This window comes from Choloepus didactylus, chromosome X (genome assembly GCF_015220235.1).
Source record: "Choloepus didactylus isolate mChoDid1 chromosome X, mChoDid1.pri, whole genome shotgun sequence".
Lineage (NCBI taxonomy): Eukaryota > Metazoa > Chordata > Mammalia > Pilosa > Megalonychidae > Choloepus > Choloepus didactylus.
Window position 1 is genome coordinate 63,008,958 of NC_051334.1, and position 26,061 is coordinate 63,035,018.

The following is a 26,061-nucleotide window of genomic DNA, read 5'->3' on the forward strand; positions in this document are numbered from 1 at the left end:
TTTTCATATTTGTACATTTAATCACCATCATTGACCACTCTAGATTTCACTAAGTTATATAGTTCCAGTCTTTATCTTCTATCTTTCCTTCTCATGTCATACATGTCCCTAGCTTTCTTCTTTCAACTTCACTCACAGTCATCTTTGTTTAGTGTTTGTGCCAGTTTGAATGTCTTGTGTCCCCCAAATGCCATTATCTTTGTGGTCTTGTGGGACAGATGTTTTGGTGTTGGGTAGATTTGCTTGGAATGTGCCCCACCCAGCTGTGGGTGGTGACTTTGGTGGGATATTTCCATTGAGGCATGGCTCCACCCATTCAGGGTGGGCCTTGATCAGTGGAGCCATATAAACGTGCTGACTCAAAGAGGTGGAACTCAGTGCAGCTGTGAGTGACGTTTTGAAGAAGAGCAAGCTTGCTAGAGAGGAATGTCCTGGGAGAAAGCCATTTTGAAACCAGAACTTTGGAGCAGACGCCAGCCACGTGCCTTCCCAGCTAACAGAGGTTTTCCGGATGCCATTTGCCATCCTCCAGTGAAGGTACCTGATTACTGATGTGTTACCCTGGGCACTTTATGGCCTTAAGACTGTAACTGTATAGCCAAATAAACCCACTTTTTATAAAAGCCATTCCATCTCTGGTGTTTTGCATTCTGCAGCATTAGCAAACTAGAACAGTGTTCTTACAATATTGTGCTAACATCACACATTATTATGCTATCCATCTTTGGATCTATACAATTAATCCCGTTGAACATTCTACATTCCTTTGGAATCAGATGCCTGAGCTCTACCCTCTATCTCCTGATATTCTGTGTTCTCAGGTTTAACTCTCAAAGTTTTCTTATTAATGTTAGTTTATATTAGTGAAACCATGCAGTATTTGTCCTTTTGATTTTGGATAACTTCACTCAACATAATGTCCTCAAGGTTCATCCATGTTGATATATACTCTGTCACTTTATTCTGTCTTACAGCTGCATAATACTGTATGTATATACCACAGTTTGTTTATTCACTCATCCATTGATGGATATTTGGGTTGTTTCTATCTCTTGGCAATCACGTATAATGCCACTATAAACATCAGTTTGCAAATGTCCATTCATGTCTTACCTTTCAGTTCCTCTGAGTATATACCTTGTAATAGAATTGCTGGATCATATGGAAATTCCATAGTTTCCTGAGGAACTGCCACACTGCCTTTCAGAATGGCTGTATCATTCTACATCATCACCATGTAGATTTTATTTTTTAGAGCAGTTTTATGTTTGGAGAAAAATTATACAGAAATTACAGTGTTCCCATATACTTAATACCACCACACACCCACTTCCTCCTATTAGTAACACCATGCATTAGTGTGGTATATTAATCACAATTGGTGAACCAAAGTGTGTGTGTGTTTACTAACTAAAGTTCACAGTCTACATTAGAGTTCACTCTTCATTTTGCTTAGTTATATGGGTTTTGAAAATCGCATAATGACATGTATCCACAATTAGAGTATCATATATTTTTTTCTTACCTAAAATGACTCTGATCCACCTAGTCTTCTCTCCCCATCTTCAACCCTTGGTAACCCCTAATCATTTAACTGCATCTATAATTTTCTCTTCCCAAGAATGTCAAATAACTTGACTATACATTATGTTACTCTCTCCAAATGACTTATTTCCTTTATTAATATGCCTTTTAGATACCTTCACATCATTTTTGCAATATATCAGTGGTTAATTTTTAATACAATTTTATGGATATATATTCACACACCATATAATCCATCCAAAGAGTACATCAATGGCTCACAGTATCATCATATAGTTGTACATTCATCATGACAAACAATTGTAGAACACATATTACTCCAAAAATAATATAAATATAAATATAAATAAAAAGAAGACACATATCATCCCATACCTTTTATCCTCTGCTATAATTTATTTATATTTTTGTCTTTATTTTATTACTCATCTGTCCATAAAGTTGATAAAGGGAGTGTCAGTCACAGGTTTTCACTATCAGTCACCCTATAAAAGCTACATACTTTTACAATCATCAAGACTACAGGAATACAGTACAACAGCTTCAGGAATTTCCTTCTATCTATTTTCTAATACACTTGAAATTAGAAAGGAATATCTATATAATCATAAGAATTACCCCCAGAATGACCTCTCCACTCTATTTGAAATCTCTTAGACACTGAAACTTCATTTCATTTCTTTTCCACCTTTTGGACAAGAGTGTGTTCTCAATACCATGATGCCAGTGCCAGGCTCACCCCTGTTAGTCATAGCCTATGTTGTCAGAGGGACTTCCACTCCTGGGAGTCAGGTCCCATATAGGGAGGAGAATTGTGTTTATTTTCAGAGTTAGCATAGAGATGGGACACCCCTGAGCAACAAATAAGTTCCCTGCGGGAGACTCTAAGACATAATTATAAGTAGGCTTAGCTTCTCCTTTGCAGAAATAAGTTTCATATGGCTAAACACCAAGGTAGATAGCTTGGGTTATTAAACTGGGAGTCCCTAGTTCTTGAGATACTATCTGGATTTCCTTAGGTGGGGAAGTTTAATATTTCCACATTTTTACCCTGTCCCTAAGGGGGATCTGTAAATACTTTTTTAATTATCTGCCCCAAATACCCTGGAATGTATCAGGGTATTACATTACCCTGCACAGCTTTAGAGTCACACAGAGATGGCATGGCCTCAGTCCCTCATGTCACAGATGCAGACCATAGGACCACCCAGAGAAGCAAGTTAGAAATCCATGCATATCCAGGAACAAGGACCTAAATCTACAGAGACCTAGGAGAGGACACAAATGAATGAGGAGTGCCAGATAAAAAGTGCCCCCAGGGAAAAAGTGTCTATGGCAGAAGAGTTGGCAAGGTTTTCTGCACATATTTAATCCAGTCTTTACTGGAATACCTAAATGCAAAATGGACCTTTCTGGATTGACCCTATCTGGTTCCTCAGGACAAGTTACCTATTGGGGAAGAAACCAGAGGCAGAATATTCTCACAGAAAAAAAGGAGGGAGACTGAAGTGTAAGACAGGATGTATCCTCAAACAGAAAGGTATAATGAAAAGTGGACACTGAGAGGGAGGTGGGGCAAGATGGCGGAGTGGTGAGGAGCAGAATTTCGTCTCTCCCCTAGAGCAGCTGGCAATTACCCAAGAACTATATGAAACAGTGTTTTTGGGGTCTCCAGTAACCAGTCACACATTGGACACAAATTTGGAATTGGAGGAAAAGCTGAGATCGCAGCGAACGTTGCTTCAGTCAGCCACGCCCCCGACAGGATCAGAGTCACCAGGAGAACTAAAGGCTCCACACCTCCTTACACTGGTGGGGGAGCTGCGGGCTGGCCAGCGCCACCAGCTGGACAGGAGAGGAAAAGCACCAATTCTAAAGGCCTCGTAGGAGGGTCTCATTCTCAGGAAAACTCCATACTCTCCCACTGAGACCTGGGCCTCACTAGACTGGGAAAATCTGACTAGGATCGACCATATCTGAGGAGAACCACTCACAAAAAGGTTACCTAGATGCAGAGCAAGAAACAGAAAAAACAAGAAGGGAAAAATTCTGATCAACTAAATAGAACCTAAGTTAGAGGTCTAGAATAAGCTGAACTGAATAACAGAGGCCAGAAAACAAAGCCAACCAACAAGAAAACCACTAGGTAAAAGACAGAAAACAAGCTCCAAAATAAACTGATCAAGAGAATCAGATGCCTAGACAACTTAAGATAACAAGCCATACCAGGAATCACGAAAACATGGACCAGCCAAAGGAACAAACTAATAGCTCAGCTGAGACACAGGAGTGGAGGAACTAATGCTAAATAAATTTTATGAAATGAAGGAAGATATAGCAAAAGAGCTGAAGGATATAAAGAAGACACTGGCTGACCATGAAGAAGAATTCATAAACTTAAAAAACAAATGGCAGAACTCATGGGAATGAAGGCCACAATGGAGGAGATGAAAAACACAATGAAGGCACACAACAGTAGATTTGAACAGGCAGAAGAAAGGATCAGTGAACTGGAAGACAGGTCATTCGAATTCATACACACAAAAGAACAGATGGTGAAAAAAATGGAAAAATATGAGCAGGGTCTTAGGGAGCTGAGTGACAACATGAAACGCACAAATATATGTGTTATGGGTATCCCAGAAGGAGAAGAGAGGGGAAAAGGGGCAGAAAGAGTAATAGAAGACATATTCACTGAAAATTTCCCAACTCTTATAAAAGACAGAAAATTAGAGATTCAAGAAGTACAACATACCCCAAATAGAATAGATCCCAATAGACCTACTCCAAGACACTTACTGGTCAGATTTTCCAATGTCAAAGACAAAGAGAGGATTCTGATAGCAGCAAGAGAAAAGCAATCCATCACATACAAGGGAAAGTCAATAAGACTATGTACAGATTTCTCTGCAGAAACCATGGAGGCAAGAAGACAGTGGCATGATATATTTAAGATACTGAAAGAGAAAAACTGCCAACCAAGAATTCTATACCCAGCAAAACTTTCCTTCAAAAATGAGGGAGAGATTAAAACATTTTCAGACAAACAGACACTGAGAGAGTTTGTGAATAAGAGACCGGCACTACAAGAAATACTAAAGGGAGCGCTACAGGCTGATAGGAAAAGACAGGAGAGAGAGAGAGTTGGAGAAGAGTGCAGAAATGAAGATTATCAGGAAAGGTAAAAGGAGAGGAAAAAATAAGATATGACATATAAATTCCAAAAAACAAAATGGTAGTAGAAAGTACTGCCCTTACAGTAATAATACTAAATGTAAATGGATTAAACTCCCCAATAAAAAGACACAGACTGGCAGAATGGATTAAAAAACAGGACCCATCTATATGCTGTCTACAAGAAACTCACTTTAGACACAAGGACAAACATAGACTGAAAGTGAAAGGTTGGAAAAAGATATTTCATGCAAACAACAACCAGAAAAAAGTGGAAGTAGCTATATTAATATCAGACAAGTTAGACTTCAAAAGCAAAACAATTAAAAGAGACAAAGAAGGACACTATATATTAATAAAAGGGTCAATTCATCAAGAAAACATAACAGTCATAAATATTTATGCACCAAACCAGAATGCCCCAAAATTCATGAGGCAAACACTGCGATCAGTGAAAGGAGAAATAGATACCTCTACAATAATAGTTGGAGACTTCAATACACCACTCTCATCAATGGATAGAACATCTAGACAGAGGATCACTAAAGAAACAGAGATGTTGAATTGTATGATAAATGAACTAGACTTCACAGACATTTATAGAACACTACATCCAACAACAGCAGGATACACTTTTTTTCTCAAGTGCTCATGGAACATTCTCTAGGATAGACCACATGTTGGGTCACAAAGCAAGTCTCAACAAATTCAAAAATATTGATATTATACAAAACACTTTCTCAGACCACAATGGAATGAAGTTGGAAATAAATAAAAGGCAGAAGGTCAGAAAATTCACAAACATATGGAGGCTAAACAACACCCTCTTAGAAAACCAGTGGGTAAAGGAAGAAATTACAAGAGAAATTAGTAAATACCTCGAGGCAAATGACAATGAAAACACAACTTATCAAAACTTATGGGATGCAGCAAAGGTGGTGCTGAGAGGGAAATTTATTGCCCTAGATGCCTATATTAAAAGAGAAGAGAGAGCAAAAATTGAAGAGTTAACTGCTCACCTGGAGGAATTAGAGAAAGAACAGCAAACTAACCCCAAAGCAAGCAGAAGGGAAGAAATGACAAAGATTAGAGTAGAAATAAATGCAATTGAGAACAGGAAAACAATAGAGAATCAACAAAACCAGAAGTTGTTTTTTTGAGAAAATCAATAAAATCGATGGACCACTGGCTAGGCTAACAAAAAAAAAAAAAAAAAAAGAGAGAGAGAGCAGATGCAAATAAATGCAATCAGAAATGGGAAAGGAAATATAACTACCGACCCTGCAGAAATTAAGGAGATAATGAGAAGATAGTATGAGCAACTATATGCTAATAAACTATACAACTTAGATGAAATGGACAACTTCCTAGAAAAGCATAAACAACCAACATTAACTCAAGAAGAAATAGATGACCTCAACAAACCAATCACAAATAAAGAGATTGAGTCAGTCATCAAAAAGCTCCCATAAAGGAAAAGCCCAGGACCAGATGGTTTCACATGTGAATTCTACCAAGCATTCAAGAACGAATTAGCACCAATCCTGCTCAATCTCTTCAAAAAAATTGAAGAAGAGGGAAAGCTACCTAACTCTTTCTATGAAGCCATCATCACCCTAATACCAAAACCAGGCAAAGATACTACAAAAAAAGAAAATTATAGACCAATTTCTTTAATGAATATAGACGCAAAAATCCTCAACAAAATACTCGCAAATTGAATCCAGCAGCACATTAAAAGAATTATACACCACGACTAGGTGGGATTTATTCCAGGTATGCAAGGCTGGTTCAACACAAGAAAATCAATTAATGTAACACACCACATCAATAAATCAAAGCAGAAGAACCACATGATCATCTCGATTGATGCAGAAAAGGCATTTGACAAAATTCAACATCCTTTCCTGATGAAAACACTTCAAAGTATAGGAATAGAAGGGAACTTTTTCAATATGATAAAGGCAATATATGAAAAACTTACAGCTAACATCACACTCAATGGGGAGAGACTGAAAGCTTTTCCTCTAAGATCAGGAACAAGACAGGGATGCCCACTATCACCATTGCTATTCAACATTGTGCTGGAAGTTCTAGCTAGAGCAATTAGGCAAGAAAAAGAAATAAAAGGCATCCAAATTGGAGATGAAGAAGTAAAACTTTCACTATTTGCAGATGACATGATTCTATATGTAGGAAATCCAGAAAAATCTACAGCAAAGCTACTAGAACTAGTCAATGAATACAGCAAAGTAGCAGGCTACAAGATCAACATGCAAAAATCTGTAGTGTTCCTATACACAAGTAATGTGCAACAAGAGGAGGAAATCAAGAAAAAAATCCCATTTACAATAGCAACCAAAAGAATCAAGTATTTAGGAATAAACTTAACCAAGGACACAAAAGACCTTTACATAGAGAACTATAAGAAACTGCTAAAAGAAATTGAACAAGACTTGAAAAAATGGAAGAACATACCATGTTCATGGATTGGAAGACTAAATATAGTTAAGATGGCAATTTTACCTAAACTGATTTACAGATTCAATGCAATACCAATTCAAATCCCAACAACTTTCTTTACAGAAATAGAAAAACCAATAACTAAATTTATTTGGAAGGGTAAGGTGCCCTGAATAGCCAAAAATGTCTTGAGAAATAGGAGTGAAGTGGGAGGTCTCACACTACCTGACTTTGAAGCATATTACAAAGCTACAGTGCTTAAAACAGCATGGCACTGGCATAAGGACAGATATACTGATCAATGGAATCGAATTGAGTGTTCAGAAGTAGACTCTCACATCTATGGACAATTGATCTTTGATAAGGCAGTGAAGCCAAAGCAACTGGGAAAGAGCAGCCTGTTCAATAAATGGTGTTTGGAGAACTGGATATCCATTTCCAAAAGAATGAAAGAGGATGTCCATCTCACACCTTATACCAAAATTAACTCAAAGTGGATCAAAGACCTAAACATTAGCACCAAGACCATAAAACTCTTAGAAGAAAATGTAGGGCAATATCTTAAAGATCTTCTGAAAGGAGGTGGTTTCTTAGACCTCGCACCCAAGGCATGAGCAACCAAAGAACAAATAGACAAATGGGATCTCCTCAAAATTAAACAATTTTGTACATCAAAGGACTTTGTCAGAAAAGTCAAAAGGCAACCTACACAATGGGAGATGATATTTGGAAACCACATATCAGATAAGGGTTTAATATCCCGAATATGTAAAGGAATCCTGCATCTCAATAACAGAAAGACAAACAATCCAATTAAAAAATGGGCAAAAGACATGAACAGACATTTTTCTGAAGAGGAAATACAAATGGCTCAAAAGCATATGAAAAATGCTCAACTTCACTGGCTATTAAGGAAATGCAAATCAAAACCACAATGAGATATCATCTCACACCTACCAGAATGGCCATTATCCAAAAAACAGAAAATGATAAGTGCTGGAGAGGATGTGGAGAAAGAGGCACACTTATTCATTGTTGGCGGGAATGTAGAATGGTGCAACCACTCTGGAAGACAGTATGGAGGTTCCTCAGGAAGCTAAATATAGATTTGCCATATGACCCAGCTATTCCATTGCTGGGTATATACTCAGAGGAACTGAAACTTAAGACACAAACAGACATTTGTAAACCAATGTTTATTGCAGCATTATTCACAATTGCCAAGAGATGGAAACAGCCTAAATGTCCATCAAAAGATGAATGGATAAACAAACTGTGGTATATACACATGATGGAATATTATGCAGCTGTAAGACAGAAAAAAGACATGGATCATGTAATAATGTGGATGAAACTTGAGGACATTATGTTGAGTGAAGTTAGCCAGAAACAAAAGGACAGATTCTGTATGGTCTCACTAACATGAGCAGACATTAATGAACAAACTTTGGGAGTTAAAAGCTGACATCACAGGCGACCAGGAGATAGAAAGAGGGCAGAGATCAGCCATTTGATGCTGAAGGACTACAGAATGTTTAGGAGTGATTGCATAGATCCAGAAATAGACAGGATAATACTGTGTGATGGTAGCACGGTATTGTAAGTACACTGAACAAAGATGTCTGTGAGTAAAGCTGAAAGAGGTGGGACAGGAGAATGTATGACACTAGAGGTAAAGATAGATGATAAAGACTGGGACTGTATAACGTGGCAAAAACTGGAGTGGCCAATGACTGTTACTAAATATACAAATATAAAAATGTTTTTGCATGTGGGAAAGCAAATGAATGTCAACAATGTAGAAATTTGAAAAAGGGATGGTATTCAGGAAAAAACATAATCAAAGCAAACTGGAGTCTATGGTCAACAGTAACATTGTAATATACCTCCATTAAATGTAACAAAGGCAATACACCAATGCTAAATGTATATGAGAAGGGGATATAGGGGAGTAATATGGGATTCTTGGTAGTGGTGTTATTTGCTGTCCTTAGTAGTATATTGTATTGTATGACATGTTATTTTTCTTTTTATCATTTTTTCTTATTGCTAAAAAAAAAAAAAACAAAAAAAAAACAATTTTTCTTGTAGTAATAAGTATGTTCAAATGCTGATTGTGGTGATAAGTGTACAACTTTATGATGATACCATGAACAACTGATTGTACACTGTGGATAAATGTATGGTATGTGAATATAACTCTATAAAATTGTAGGAAAATATATATATAGGAGTAAAAGTGTTGGAGAAAACATGGTGAGAGGGATGATGCCTCACCAATATGGACTAACTACTATGTGTAAACACAGAATTGAATCTTAGAACATAGCCTAATGTGGACACAATAATTGTAATAGTCCCTAGATTGTAAGCTCTTACAGCAGTTAACTCTATCCCTGAAGTGTAAGGCCTATCTATACTTTAAGATGCTGATCTCCTAGCATATGTTGTCACAAACATTGGGACTGGCGGTTTGATGTGCTGAGCCCTCGAGCATGGGACTTGCCCTTATGAAGCTCATTACCACAAAGGAGAGTCTAAACTTGTATGCAATGGTGCCTAAGAGTCTCCCCCTGAGTACCTCTTTGTTGCTCAGATGTGGCCCTCTCTCTCTCTAACTGAGCCATCTCGACAGGTGAACTCGCTGCCCTCCCACCTACATGGGACCCGACTCCCAGGGGCGTAAATCTCCCTGGCAATGCAGAGTATGACTCCCGGGGATGAATGTGGACCTGGCATTGTGGGACTGAGAGTATCTTCTTGACCAAAAGGGGGATGCAAAATGAGATGAAATAGTTTCAGTGGCTGAGAGATTTCAAATGGAGTCGAGAGGTCACTCTGGTGGACATTCTTATGCACTATATAGATAACACCTCTTAGGATTTAATGTATTGGAATAGCTAGAAGTAAATACCTGAAACTACCAAACTCCAACCCAGCAGTCTGGACTCCTGAAGACAATTATATAATAATGTAGATTACAAGGGGTGACAGTGTGATTGTGAAGACTTTGTGGATCACATCCCCTTTATCTAGTGTATGGATGACTGGAGGAATGGGGATAAAAACTAAAGGACAAATGGGGTGGGATGGGGGATGATTTGGGTGTTTTTTTCACTTTTATTTTTTATTCTTGTTCTGGTTCTTTCTGATGTAAAGAAAATGTTCAGAGACAGATTGTGGTGATGAACACATAACTATGTTATCATACTGTGAACAGTGGATTATATATCATGGATGATTGTATGGTGTGTGAATGTATTTCAATAAAACTGAATTTTATAACAAAAAGAAATTAACAAAAAAATAGTGGACACTGAGTGAGGGAGACAATAATAAGATCTTGGAAGAAAATTCTGCAAAAAAACCCACAAGTACATGAGATCAAGAATCCTTGAGAAGCAACGGAGTAAAGAAGCTTTCTCCTGGAGGTGAAGTAATTGTAAACTTAAAGGACAATCTAACAAATTGTACTGCAGATTCAGGCAAAGAATCACATGCAGGAGAGCTGAGACAATCTGAAAAGTTAAACATGGGCTACTATAGTGGTCCAGAAGATATGAGAATAAGTGATAAATAAGTGTCTTAACACAAAGCCAATAGATAATAGAACCCTAGACAAGTGGAGGATGCTGACCTTCTGAGATAACACTTCAAAATAATCAGATGCCTATATATCAACAAAAAATGACAAGCCACATTAAGAAACAGAAAGATGTGGCTCAATCAAGGCAACAAATCAAAATTTCAGAGGAAACACAGGATTGGAAACAAATAATCTAGGAATCTCAAGTATCCTAAATCAATTCAAGAAGGTGAAGAAAAATATGGAGAGATATAAACTAATGGTAGATAAAGAGCCAAAATATATTAATAAGACAATATGTGAGCATAAAGAAAGAATTAAAAATTTAAAAAGAAGCATGACAGAAATTATTGGGATGAAAGACACAATACTGTAGATTAAATATACACTAGAGGAGATCCAAAGTTTGTAGGAAGATGGCAGAGTAGGGAGTTCCTGGACTCAGTCCTTCCACCATAACTATTATACAGGAAGGAAGTGTGTGAAACAACTATTTTGAAACAGAAGATGCCGGTAGAACACTGTGCAGCATACAGGAAAGAGTGGGAATAAGAGGCTGATAAATTATGGTAAAGAACAATAAATTGCTCCCTCCAAACAGTGGCTACCAGTGCCCATTCCCCAGTCTTGCAGGAGACTGCTCTGGGACCCAGCCTTGGGCTAGCTCATTGGAGACAGAAATAGGCATAAAAATCCTCTTCCCTAAGGCCAGGAATGGGCACATAGTATTTTAAAATATTAGAATGTACAGTGTGCAACAAATGTTACAAAACAAACAAAGAAATAGGAAATTGTGGCCCATTTAAAGGAAAATTATAAACATTGAAAAACACCAACAAAGAAGCCAAGAATGTAGACACGCTGAAAAAAGATTTTTACAAAATCTAAAAATGCTCAAGGACTTGGGAGAAAATACAGAGAAATATCTAAAGAATATCAGGAAAACAATGAAAGAGCAATATGAGAGTCTTATTAAAGAGAAATTTTTGAAAGGCAGTAAACAGTACTACAGGAGTTGAAGACCACAATAGCTAATATAAAAAATGCCCAGGAGGGTTTCAAGAGCAGATTGGAGCTAGCAGAAGAATCAGTGAACTTGAAGACAAGACACTTGAAATGAGTTAGGCTGAGAATCAGATAGAAAAATGAAATATTAAATGTGAAAATAGCCTAAGAAATCTCTGGGGAAATTTCAAGTGAACCAATACTAACAATATGAGACCTAGAAGGATGAGAGAGAAAGGGGCAGAAAAATTATTCAAAGAAATAATGACAGAGAACTGCCTGAGCTTAGCAAAATATGTGAATATGAACATCCATAAGCCCATAGACTATCAAACAGGATAAACACAAAGAAAAATACACCCTGTAATATATTAATGACACTGTTAAATGCAAAATATAAGGAAAGACTCCTGAAAGATGCAAGAGAAAAGCAGTGTGTTATGTACCATGGATGTTCCAATAAGAGTGAGTTCTGATTTCTCATCAGAAACCATAGAGAAAAAAGAGAATGTGATTAAATACTTAAAGTGCTGAAGGAAAACCACTACCAGCCAAGAATTTTATATCTAGCAGATATAAAATGGCAGAGATTAAGACATTCTCAGAAAAACAAAAGCTAAGGGCATTCATCACCACTAGACTGGCCCTACAAGGAAAGCTAAAGGGTGTTCTTTAGATGGAAAGGAAAGTATACTAGACAGTGGTTCAAAGTAGTATAAAGAAATAAAGAACTTAAGTAAAGGTAACAAGTAGAGTAATTATAAATCCTGGTGTTATTGAATTGTTTAGTATGTAAATCTACTTCTTACTTCCTACAGGTGCTAAAATGCAAATGCATAAAAAGCTGTGATAAATCTGTTTTTGGATATACAATATATAAATATATGCAGCAACAAGTACGTAAAAATGGTGGAGGGGCAGAGGGGTAAAGGAAAACTATGTGTGCATGTCATTGACTTTAAGTTGATATCAAACCAAATATGGCTGCTATGTATTTAGGATGTTGAATTTTTACCCCATGGTAATCACAAGGAAAACAGATGGAAAAAATATCCAGATAGAAACAAGAAGTTACTCAATATGATATAACAAAATATATGGTACAACACTATATACAAATATATTATTAACAATTATAAATACATGTGCACCTAACAGCAAAGTCCACAAATAATGAAGTAAATAGTTAGATTTGAAGGGAGAAATTGATGGTTCTACATTAATATTGGAAAACTTTCTCATATCTGTCTCAATAATGGGCAGAGAATTTAGTGAGAATAAAATTAAGGGAGTACAGGACTTGCATAGTACACTAAATGCATTAGACATAACACACATACATAGAACACTGCAGCTAATGAAAACAGTATACACATTTTTCTTAAGAGTACAATGGATCTTTCTCTAGGACAGATGGTATGTTGGGTCATGAAACAAGTCTGAATAAATTCAAAAATATTCAAATCATGCATTGTATATTTGCTGTACACAACAAAGTATAGCTAGTAATCAGTAATGGGGATAAATGGAAACTTCACAAATATGTGCAAATTAAAGAGCATTCTTAAAAAAACAATGGGATAAATAGGAAATAGGAAGTAAAATTAGGAAATATCTTGAGGAGAAACAAAGTGAAAATACAACAGAACAAAAACTTATGGGATGCAGCAAAGGCAATGCTGAGAGGGAAATTTATAGCTCTAAATGCTTTCATTAAAAGGAAGAAAGATTTTAAATCAGAGACCTAACCTCTAAACTGGAAGAACTAGAAAAAGAAGAGCAAATGCGGGACACTGATTACGTGCTTCAACTTGGCGGGCCTGGGCTGGGGGACCTGATCAGCCCCTGGGGAGGGTGGTGGGCACGGGCGACAGCGCCCTCTACAGCCCCCCGGGCCTGGGAAAGTGAGGCCGGAGGCAGGCCCCATTTCCTCACCCAAAATACCACTGTTAGGGGAGGCTTGCCGGAGGGAACCGCCTTTTCCCCACCCCCTTATCTTGCCCGGACACTCCCCGTTGCCGGTGCAACTCCCATCACCACCAGTGCGCATACATTGTTGCCAGACACCGTTACCGGAGCAACTCTCGCCCCTTTTCAATCAACCTCCGCGCCCTCTCAGAACCAATCCAAGCCTTTAACCTCTACAGCTACCCCGCCCTCTAAACGCCCGATATAAGCTTGTACTCTCCCCTAATAAACTCTCTTGGTTTCTTCACCCTAAAAGAACTGTGTCCCGCCTGTTCCTTTCTCGCCACCCTCCATACTTTGCACGCCCCCACCGGGGACCTGGCCAAGTCCCCTGCCTCGCCCTTGCCTCCGGGAAAGAGCCCCCGCCGCCGGTACCCTCTAAGCAATCCTGAGAGCCTAGGATTTAGCAACCGGCCGCCACCCCCCCCACACAGACGAATCAACTGCGACCGCAAGCAAATTAAACCCAAAACTAAGAGAAGTAATGAAGTAACCAAGATTAGACTGGAGATAAATGAAAAGACAAAAGAATAAAAGATAGAATCAACAAAACCAAAAGTTTGTTCCTTCAAAAGATCAAAAAATTGGCAAACATTTAGCTAAACTGACAAAGGTAAAAAAGAGCAAGAAGAAATAAAAGATCTCAACAGACCAAGTATATGTAAAGAGATTAAATCTGTCATCAAAACCTCCCAACAAAAAAAAGCCTGGGACCAGATGATTTCATAGACGAAATAAAACACTCCAAGAAGAACTATTAGCAATCTTGCTCAAAATATCTCAAGAAATAGAAGAGGAGGTAAAGTGCCTAAAACATTCTATGCAGCTAACAGCAATTTAATACATACCCAAATAAAGATACTACAAGAAAAGAAAATTATAGACTAAGTTCTCTAATGAATATATATGCAAAAATCTTCAATGAAGTACTAACAAATCCAATAGAAACTTAAAAGAATTATACAAAATGATCAATTGGGGTTTATCCCAGGCATGGAAGGGCTCAAATTAAGAAAAATAATAAATGTTATGCACCATTTAAAAAAAAACCAAAGGGAACAATCCTGCACAAACTTTTCAAAAAAATTGAAGAGAAGGGAAAGTTACCCAAATCATTTTAAGAAGCCAACATCAACCTAATACCAAAGCCAAACAAAGATACTACAAGAAAAGAAAATTACAGACCCAAATCTGTAATGAATATAGATGCAAAAATCCTCAAAAAATACTTGCAAATCAAATCAATCAGGGTATTAAAAGAATTATATACTATGACCAAGTGGCTTTTATTCCAGGTATTGAACGGTGGTTCACCACAAGAAAATCAAATAATGTAAAACACCATATATACAAATTGAAGAGGAAAAATGCGTGATCACCTCAATTGATGTACAAAATGCATTTGAAAAAATTCAGCACCCTTTCTTGATATAAACACTTTTTTTATCATCATTTTATTGAGATATATTCACATACCATGCAGTCATACAAAACAAATCGTACTTTCGATTGTTTACAGTACCATTACATAGTTGTACATTCATCACCTAAATCAATCCCTGACACCTTCATTAGCACACACACAAAAATAACAAGAATAATAATTAGAGTGAAAAAGAGCAATTGAAGTAAAAAAGAACACTGGGTACCTTTGTCTGTTTATTTCCTTCCCCTATTTTTCTACTCATCCATCCATAAGCTAGACAAAGTGGAGTGTGGTCCTTATGGCTTTCCCAATCCCATTGTCACCCCTCATAAGCTACATTTTTATACAACTGTCTTCGAGATTCATGGGTTCTGGGTTGTAGTTTGATAGTTTCAGGTATCCACCACCAGCTACCCCAATTCTTTAGAACCTAAAAAGGGTTGTCTAAAGTGTGCGTAAGAGTGCCCACCAGAGTGACCTCTTGGCTCCTTTTGGAATCTCTCTGCCACTGAAGCTTATTTCATCTCCTTTCACATCCCCCTTTTGGTCAAGAAGATGTTCTCCGTCCCACGATACCGGGTCTACATTCCTCCCCAGGAGTCATATTCCATGTTGCCAGGGAGATTCACTCCCCTGGGTGTCTGATCCCACGTAGCGGGGAGAGCAGTGATTTCACCTTTCAAGTTGGCTTAGCCAGAGAGAGAGGACCGCATCTGAGCAACAAAGAGGCATTCAGGAGGAGACCCTTAGGCACAAATATAGGGAGGCCTAGCCACTCCTTTGCAGCAACTGTCTTCCCAAGGGTAAAACTTATGGTAGAGGGCTCAACCCATCAAACCACCAGTCCCCTATGTCTGTGGTCATGATAGCAACCATGGAGGTGGGGTAGGCAAATACCCCTGCATTCTCCACAGGCTCCTCAAAGGGGCACTACAACTTTTTTTTTTTTCCTTGTTTTTCTTTTTTTTTTTTTTTAACTTTCCCTTCTTTTTTAAATCAACTGTATGAAAAAAAAAAGTTACAGAGAAAACAAACATACAATAAAAGAACATTTCAAAGAGACCATAACAAGTGAGTAAGAAAAAGACAACTAACCTAAGATAACTGCTTAACTTCCAACATGTTCCTACTTTACCCCAAGAAAGTTACATAATATAGCAACATTTCTGTGAACTTGATCCTACTATATCCATCAGAAATTAACAGACCATAGTCATTTCTGGGCATCCCCAGAACGTTAAATAGCTTATCTGTTCTTCTTGGATTATTGTTCTCCCTTCCTTAATTGCTCTCTGCTGTTAGTTCCCCTACATTCTACATTATAAACCATTTGTTTTACATTTTTCAAAGTTCACATTAGTGGTAGCATATAATATTTCTCTTTTTGTGCCTGGCTTATTTCGCTCAGCATTATGTCTTCAAGGTTCATCCATGTTGTGATATGTTTCACGAGATCGTTCCTTCTTACTGCCACATAGTATTCCATCGGGTGTATATACCACATTTTATTTATCCACTCATCTGTTGAAGGACATTTGGGTTGTTTCCATCTCTTGGCAATTGTGAATAATGCTGCTATGAACATTGGCGTGCAGATATCTGTTCGTGTCACTGCTTTCCGATCTTCCGGGTATATACCGAGAAGTGCAATCGCTGGATCGAATGGGAGCTCTATATCTAGATTTCTAAGGAACTGCCAGACTGACTTCCAGAGTGGCTGAACCATTATACAGTCCCACCAACAATGAATAAGAGTTCCAATTTCTCCACATCCCCTCCAGCATTTGTAGTTTCCTGTTTGTTTAATGGCAGCCATTCTAACAGGTGTTAGATGGTATCTCATTGTGGTCTTAATTTGCATCTCTCTAATAGCTAGTGAAGCTGAACATTTTTTCATGTGTTTCTTGGCCATTTGTATTTCCTCTTCAGAGAACTGTCTTTTCATATCTTTTGCCCATTTTATAATGGGGCTGTCTGTACTATTGTCATTGAGTTGTAGGATTTCTTTGTATATGCAAGATATCAGTCTTTTGTCAGATACATGGTTTCCAAAAATTTTTCCCATTGAGTTGGCTGCCTCTTTACCTTTTTGAGAAATTCCTTTGAGGTGCAGAAACTTCTAATCTTGAGGAGTTGCCATTTATCTATTTTCTCTTTTGTTGCTTGTGCTTTGGGTGTAAAGTCTAGGAAGTGGCCGCCTAATACAAGGTCTTGAAGATGTTTTCCTACATTATCTTGTAGGAGTTTTATGGTATTTTCTTTTACATTGAGATCTTTTGTCCATTTTGAGTTAATTTTTGTGTAGGGGGTGAGGTAGGGGTCCTCTTTCATTCTTTTGGATATGGATATCCAACTCTCCCATCCCCGTTTGTTAAAAAGACCATTATGGCTCAGTTCAGTGACTTTGGGGGCCTTATCAAAGATGAGTCAGCCATAGATCTGAGGGTCTATCTCTGAATTCTTCATTCGATTCCATTGATCTATATGTCTATCTTTGTGCCAGTACCATGCTGTTTTGGCAACTGTGGCTTTATAATAAGCTTCAAAGTCAGGGAATGTTAGTCCTCCCACTTCGTTTTTCTTTTTTAGAGTGTGTTTAGCAATTGGAGACATCTTCCCTTTCCAAATAAATTTGATAACTAGCTTTTCCAAGTCTGCAAAGTAGGTTGTTGGAATTTTGATTGGGTTTGCATTGAATCTGTAGGTGAGTTTCGGTACAATTGACATCTTAATGACATTTAGCCTTCCTATCCATGAACATGGAATATTTTTCCATCTTTTAAGGTCCCCTTCTATTTCTTTTAGTAGAGTTATGTAGTTTTCTTTGTATAAGTCTTTTACATCTTTGGTTAAGTTTATTCCTAGGTACTTGATTTTTTTAGTTGCTATTGAAAATGGTATCTTTTTCTTGAGTGTCTCTTCAGTTAGTTCATTTCTAGCATATAGAAACATTACTGACTTATGTGCATTAATCTTGTATCCCGCTACTTTGCTAAATTTGTTTATTAGCTCTAGTAGCTGTATTGTTGATTTCTCAGGGTTTTCTAGATATAAAATCGTATCATCTGCAAACAATGACAGTTTTACTTCTTCTTTTCCAATTTGGATGCCTTTTATTTCTTTGTCTTGCCGGATTACCCTGGCTAGCACTTCCAGCACAATGTTGAATAACAGTGGTGACAGCGGGCATCCTTGTCTTGTTCCTGATCTTAGAGGGAAGGCTTTCAGTCTCTCATCATTAAGTACTATGCTGGCTGTGGGTTTTTCATATATGCTCTTTATCATGTTGAGGAAGTTTCCTTCAATTCCTACCTTTTGAAGTGTTTTTATCAAAAACGGATGTTGGATTTTGTCAAATGCTTTTTCAGCATCTATTGAGATGATCAATTGATTTTTCCCTTTCGAGTTTTTAATGTGTTGTAATACATTGATTGTTTTTCTTATGTTGAACCATCCTTTCATGCCTGGAATGAACCCCACTTGGTCATGGTGCATTATTTTTTTAATGTGTCTTTGGATTCAATTTGCAAGTATTTTGTTGAGGATTTTTGCATCTATATTCATTAGGGAGATTGGCCAGTAGTTTTCCTTTTTTGTAGCATCTTTGCCTGGTTTTGGTATTAGATTGATGTTAGCTTCATAAAATGAGTTCGGTAGTGTTCCATTTTCTTCAATGTTTTGAAAGAGTTTGAGTAAGATTGCTGTCAGTTCTTTCTGGAAAGTTTGGTAGAATTCCCCTGTGAAGCCATCTGGCCCTGGGCATTTATTTGTGGGAAGATTTTTGATGACTGATTGGATCTCTTTGATTGTGATGGGTTGGTTGAGGTCTTCTATTTCTTCTCTGGTCAGTCTAGGTTGTTCATATGTTTCCAGGAAATTGTCCATTTCTTCTACATTATCCAGTTTGTTGCCATGCAGTTGTTCATAATATCCTCTTATAATTTTTTTAATATCTTCAGGATCTGCAGTTATGACAACTTTTTCATTCATTATTTTGTTTCTATGGGTCTTCTCTCTTTTTGATTTTGTCAGTCTAGGTAGGGGCTTGTCAATCTTGTTGATCTTCTCAAAGAACCAACTTTTGGTGATATTTATCCTCTCTATTGTTTTTTTGTTCTCTATGTCATTTATTTCTGCTTTAATCCTTGTAATTTCTTTTCTTCTACTTGGTTTGGGATTGGTTTGCTGTTTATTTACTAGCTTCTTCAGTTGATCCATTAGTTCTTTGATTTTGGCTCTTTCTTCCTTTTTAATATATGCATTTAGTGCTATAAATTTCCCCCTTAGCACTGCTTTTGCTGCATCCTATAGGTTTTGGTATGTTGTGTTCTCATTTTCATTCATCTCTATATATTTAGCAATTTCTCTTGCTATTTCTTCTTTAACCCACTGATTGTTTAGGAGTGTGTTGTTTAACCTCCAGGTATTTGTGAATTTTCTAAGTCTCTGATGGTTATTGACTTCTAATTGTATTCCATTGTGGTCAAGAATGTGCTTTGAATAATTTCAATCTTTTTAAATTTATTGAGGCTTGTTTTATGTCCCAGCATATGATCTATTCTGGAGAAAGTTCCGTGAGCACTAGAAAAGTATGTGTATCCTGGTGATTTGGGATATAATGTCCTGTATATGTCTGTTAAATCTAATTCATTTATCAGATTGTTTAGGTTTTCAATTTCCTTATTGGTCTTCTGTCTGGTTGATCTATCTATAGGAGAGAGTGATGTGTTGAAGTCTCCCACAATTACTGTGGAAACATCAATTTCTTCCTTTAGTTTTGCCAGTGTTTCTCTCATGTATTTTGTGGCACCTTGATTGGGTGCATAGACATTTACGATTGTTATTTCTTCTTGCTGAATTGCCCCTTTTATTAGTATGTAGTGGCCTTCTTTGTCTCTCAAAACATCCCTGCATTTGAAGTCTATTTTATCTGAGATTAATATTGCTACACCTGCTTTCTTTTGGCTGTAGCTTGCATGAAATATTTTTTCCATCCTTTCACTTAAGTTTCTTTGTGTCCCTGTGTCTAAGATGAGTCTCTTGTATGCAACATATTGATGTTTCATTTTTTTTGATCCATTCTGCGAATCTATATCTTTTAATTGGGGAGTTTAATCCATTTACATTCAACGTTATAACCGTGAAGGCATTTCTTGAATCGGCCATCTTGTCCGTTGGTTTATGTTTGCCATATTTTTCCCTCTCTCTATTAATATACTGTATTGTACCCATACCGAATCTCTTTAGTACTGAACCTTTCTCCAAGTCTCTCTGTCCTGTCTTTGTTTCTCTGTCTGTAGGGCTCCCTTTAGTATTTCCAGTAGGGCAGGTCTCTTGTTAGCAAATTCTCTCAGCATTTGTTTCTCTGTGAAAAATTTAAGCTCTCCCTCAAATTTGAAGGAGAGCTTTGCTGGATAACGTATTCTTGGCTGGAAATTTTTCTCACTCAGAATTTTAAATATATCGTGCCACTGCCTTCTCGCCTCCATGGTGGCTGCTGAGTAGTCACTACTTAGTCTTATGCTGTTTCCTTTGTATGTGGTGATTTGCTTTTCTCTTGCTGCTTTCAGAACTTGCTCCTTCTCTTCTGTGTTTGACAGTGTGATCAGTATATGTCTTGGAGTGGGTTTATTTGGATTTATTCTATTTGGTGTTTGCTGAGCATTTATGATTTGTGTCTTTATGTTTAGAAGATTTCGGAAGTTTTCCCCAACAATTTCTTTGAATACTCTTCCTAGACCTTTACCTTTTTCTTCCCCTTCTGGGACACCAATGAGTCTTGTAGTTGGACGTTTCATATTATCTATCATATCCCTGAGGTCCATTTCAATTTTTTCAATTTTTTTCCTCATTCTTTCTTTTATGCTTTCATTTTCCATTCTGTCATCTTCCAGGTCACTGATTCATTGTTCAACTTCCTCTAGTCTTGTACTATGAGTGTCCAGAATCTTTTTAATTTGTTCAACAGTTTCTTTAATTTCCATAAGGTCATCCATTTTTTTTATTTAGTCTTGCAATGTCTTCTTTATGCTCTTCTAGAGTCTTCTTGATTTCCTTTGTATCCCGTACTATGGTCTCATTGTTCATCTTTAGTTCTTTGAGTAGCTGCTCTAGGTGCTGTGTCTCTTCTGGTCTTTTGATTTGGGTGCTTGGGCTTGGGTTATCCATATCATCTGTTTTTTCATATGCTTTATAGTTTTCTGTTGTTTTTGGCCTCGTGGCATTTGCTGAACTTGATAGGGTTCTTTTAGGGTTTGTAGACCTATTGAAGTCCTTATCTCTAAATTATCAGATCTACAGCTTCGTGGAGTACACTTTCTCTAACTAACCAGCAGGTGGCATCCAAGAGCCACCTGTTCTCCACAAGCCAGTTCTCCCCTGCTTAGCCATTTTGGTGAGTGGGGGAGTGAGTCTTGTGGGGTCCAATTGGTGTACCAAGCTTGCGTGTGTAGTTGGTGTTGCCTGCCCTGTATGTGGGGCGTGTTTCTGGGTAGTCGGGGAGGGGGGGTGGCCTTAACAATCAAATCTCCCTGGTGATCCTAGAATTTTAAAGCTGTTGCAATAGTCTAATCCTTCAGTTCAGTCCTGCCACAGTTTGTCTCTGCCACTGACCCACTAGTCCTTGGTATTAGTGTATGGCTCCTGAGACTTGCAAGTGGGCCCCTCTTCCAGGCTGTGCACCCCGGGTCCTCTGTTGAGGGATGACTGTGCTATGTCACAGGTGAGTGCCGTCCCCCCAGGGCAGTTCTGGGCTGCTGGGCTGTGTAGGGAGGCTCCCAGTCTGCTGAAATGATGGCTGAATGGGGCTTTGTTAATTCACACTGCTCCACCTTCCCAACTCTGGGACAATCAGCTGAGGTTGCAGGGAAGGCTAATGTCCACGCCCAGTTTTGTGGTGTGTGCCTGTTATTTGAAGCACTTCCATCACACTGGGTTGTCTGGGGCAGCTCTGGGCTATGGGGCTGGCGATGAGCAGGAGTGTTTCCTGTCCACCAGGATGGTGGCTGTGAGCAGACACCCCCCTTTTTTTGGGGAAGTTGTGGTGTTTAGTGAATTTTCTCAGCCACTGGATTATTGCCTTTTGTCTCAGAGCTCTCTTAGTTCTCCTCTTGACTTGACGTGCCCAAATTGCAATTCTTTTAAGCTTTCTGTTTTGGGCTTCTTAGAGTAATTGTTTTAGAAAAATAAAAAAGGATTAAAAAAAAAAAAAGAGCCCTCCTCAGCAATCTAATGGGTTATTGAAATGCTAACAGACAAAGCAGCCAGGGCCATTAAGGAAAGGTCCACAGGGCAGAGAGATCAGCTTTTCTTCGGGATTTGCATATGTGCCTCAAGGCCTGAGCTCCACCCTTCCCCTTTCTGTGTTCACCAGAACTCCAAAAATCCTCTGCTTTTATTTTGGAGTTTTTCGTGTTGTTTTTTTTTTCGATGCCTGTCTCCTCTCTGCTGGGCTGGCTGCTCTCAGATTCTCTGGTGTCTGGTCTCAGTCTATCTATGGTTGGAGTTTCGATCAGTAGAATTAGTTTCCAATAAGGGCTGCCACTGCAGTTCTCCCTTCTCCTTCCCGGAGCTGACAGCCCCTCCTCCCATGGGACTGAGCCTGGCAGGGAGGGGCGCAGGTCCCCTGGCCGCAAAAACTTACAGATTTCGCTGATCTCAGCAGTTCGACATTTTCATGAGTGTTGTATGAAGTATGCCCAAAGACAGATTGCTCTGTGGTGTCCAGTCCACGCTGTTCCTGGCTTTGTACCTACTTTCCTGGAGGAGTAACTAGTAGATGTCTCACTCGATTCTCTACCTGTCTTCATGTCTATAAACACTTTTAAAGGATAGGAAAAGAGAGGGAGTTGGGCAAGATGGCAAAGTGTAGAGGTGTGGGTTTTAGTTACTCCTCCAGTGCAGTAGGTAGAAAGCAAGGAACTGCATGGACCAAAGACCACAGAGCAATTTGACATTGGGCATACCTCATATAACATTCATGAATGTGTGGAACAGCTGAGATCAGTGAAATCTGTAAGTTCTCACACCCAGGGGACCCATGCCCCTCCCTGTCAGGCACTGTCTCATGGGAGAAGGGGCCATCAGGGCTAGGAATCTTAAGGGAGAACAACAGTTGCTGCTCAGATTGAAAACTCAAGACTGCTGATAAAAAAACTCCAAACATAGATAGACTGAGATTAGACAGAGGAGAATCTGGCAGCAGTCTAACAAGCAGAGAGGAGCTAGGGCTAGAAACAACACCAAAAAAAGAATAATAACAGAGACCTTTGGAGTTCCAGTGAACATAAAATGGCGAAGGGCAGGGCTCAAACAGAATCAGGTACATATGCAAATCCAGAGGGCAAGGATGCTTGTCTGAAGAGCTGGTTTCTCTGCTTTCTTGATTGTTCCTTAATGGCCCTAAACTTCTTGTCTCTTAGCATTTCAATATCCCATTAGATCTGCAAGGAGTGCCCTTCTTTTTCTTTTACTTTTTCTTTATTTAATCTTTGTCTGCTTTTCTAAAACAGTTGCTCTAAGAAGCTCATTACAGAAAGCATCAAAGATTTGGAATTTGGGCCCAGGCAAGAGCAGAGCTAAGATAGGTCTGAGGGACAAAATAATAAGTCTAGTGGCTGAGAAAGTTTGCTAAACACCATAACTTCCAAAGAAAAGGGGGCATCTCTTTACAGCCATCTACCTGGTGGGCTGGGAAGTTCTGACCTGGTGCCAGTATGACAGCCCAGAGCTGCCCAAACAACCCAGAATGACAGGAAGTGTTTCAAATAACACATGCAAATGCCACAATATCTGGCATGGAAGATAGCCTTTCATGCACCCACAGTTAATTGTCCCAGAGCTGGGAAGGTGGAGCTGTGTGAAATGGGGAAAAGGGGAAAATTAACACACCCCATTCAGCCATCTTTTCAGCAGGCTGAGAATGCTCCTACAAGGCCCTGTGGCCCAGAACTTCTTTTGGGGGATAGTGCTCACCTGTGACTTGCACAGTCTTCCATCAGCAGAGGCTCTAGGAGGGCACAGCTTGGAAAACAGACCCACTTGCAAGTCCCAGGGGCCATACACCAATACCAAAGACTTGTGGGTCAACAGCAGAGACAAACTGCAGTGAGACTGAACTGAAGGATTAGACTATTACAACAGCATTAAATCTCCAGGAACACCTGAGAGATTTGATTATTAAAGCCACCCTCCTTCCCTAACAGCTCAGAAACATGCCCCAATTTCAGGTTGGGCAGCACCAACTACACATGCAAACTTGGTGCACCAATTGGACCCCCACAATACTCACACCCCCACTCACCACAAAGACAATGTTGGGGAGAATTGGCTTGAGAGGAATAGGTGGCTCACAGGTTCCACCTGCTGGGTAGTTAAAGTGTACTCCACAAAGCTGTAGATCTGACAAATTAGAGATAAGTGTTTCCATCAGTCTACATATCCTAAAAGAACACTATCAAGTTAAGCAAATGCCAAGAGGCCAAAAACAACAGAAAAATTTAAAGCATATGAAAAAACCAGATTATATGGTTGACCCACCCAAACACCCAAATGAAAAGATCAGAGGAGACACAGTACTTGGAGCAGTTAATCAAAGAAATGAAGACAAACAATGAGAGCATGGCACAGGATACAAAGGACATAAAGAAAACCCTAGAAGAGCATAAAGAAGAAATTGCAAGAGTAAATAAAAAGATGATCATATGGAAATAAAAGAAACTGTCAACAAAATTAAAAGCATTCTGGATACTCAGAGTACAAGACTAGAGGAAGCTGAACAGTGAATCAGTGATCTCGAGGTTGACAGAACAGTAAATGAAAGAACAAAAGAAATAATGGGGAAAAATTAAAAATTGGATTGGACATCAGGTATATGATAGTTAATATAAAACATCCAAATATAAGGCTCATTGGTGTTCCAGAAGGGGAAGAGAAGGGTAAAGATCTACAAAGAGTATTCAAAAAAATTGCTGGGGGAAACTTCCCAAACATTCTAGACAACATGAAAACACAAATCATAAATACCCAGCCAACTCCAAATAGAATAAATCCAAATAAACCCACTCTGAGACATATTCTGAACAGATTGTCAATTATTGAAGAGAAGGAGCAAGTTCTGAAAGCAGCGAGAGAAAAGCAATTCACCACATCTGAAGGAAACAGCATAAGACTAAGTACTCAGTGACCACCATGGAGGTGAGATGGCAGTGGCATGACCCATTTAAAATTTTGAGAGAGAAAAATTGCCAACCAAGAATTCTATTTCCAGCAAAGCTCTCCTTCAAATTTGAGAGAGCTTATATTTTTCACAGGCAAACAAATGCTGGGAGAATTTGCTAACAAGAGACCTTCCCTGCTTGAGATACTAAAGGGAGCCCTTCTGACAGAGAAACAAAGAAAGGAGAGAGAGAGATGGAGAAAGATTCAGTATGGGTACATTACAGGACATTAAGAGAGAAAGGGAAAAATATATCTGACAAACATAAACCAAAGGATAGGATGGCTGATTCAAGAAATGCCTTCACAGTAATAATGTTGAATGTAAATATATTAAAATCCCCAATTAAAACACATAGATTGGCAGAATGGATCAAAACATATGAACCATCAATATGCTGCATGCAAGAGACTCATCTTAGACACAGGAACACAAAGTAATTGAAAGTGAAAGGATGGAAAAATATTTCATGCAAGCTATAGCCAAAAGAAAGCAGGAGTAGCAATATTTATCTCAGATAAAATAGACTTTAAATGCAAGGATGTCATGAGAGACAAAGAAGGACACTAGATACTAACAAAAGGGGCAATTTGACAATAAGAAATAACCGTCATAAATGTTTATGTACTCATTCAAGGTGCCACAAAATACATTGACAATCACTGCCAAAACAAAAGG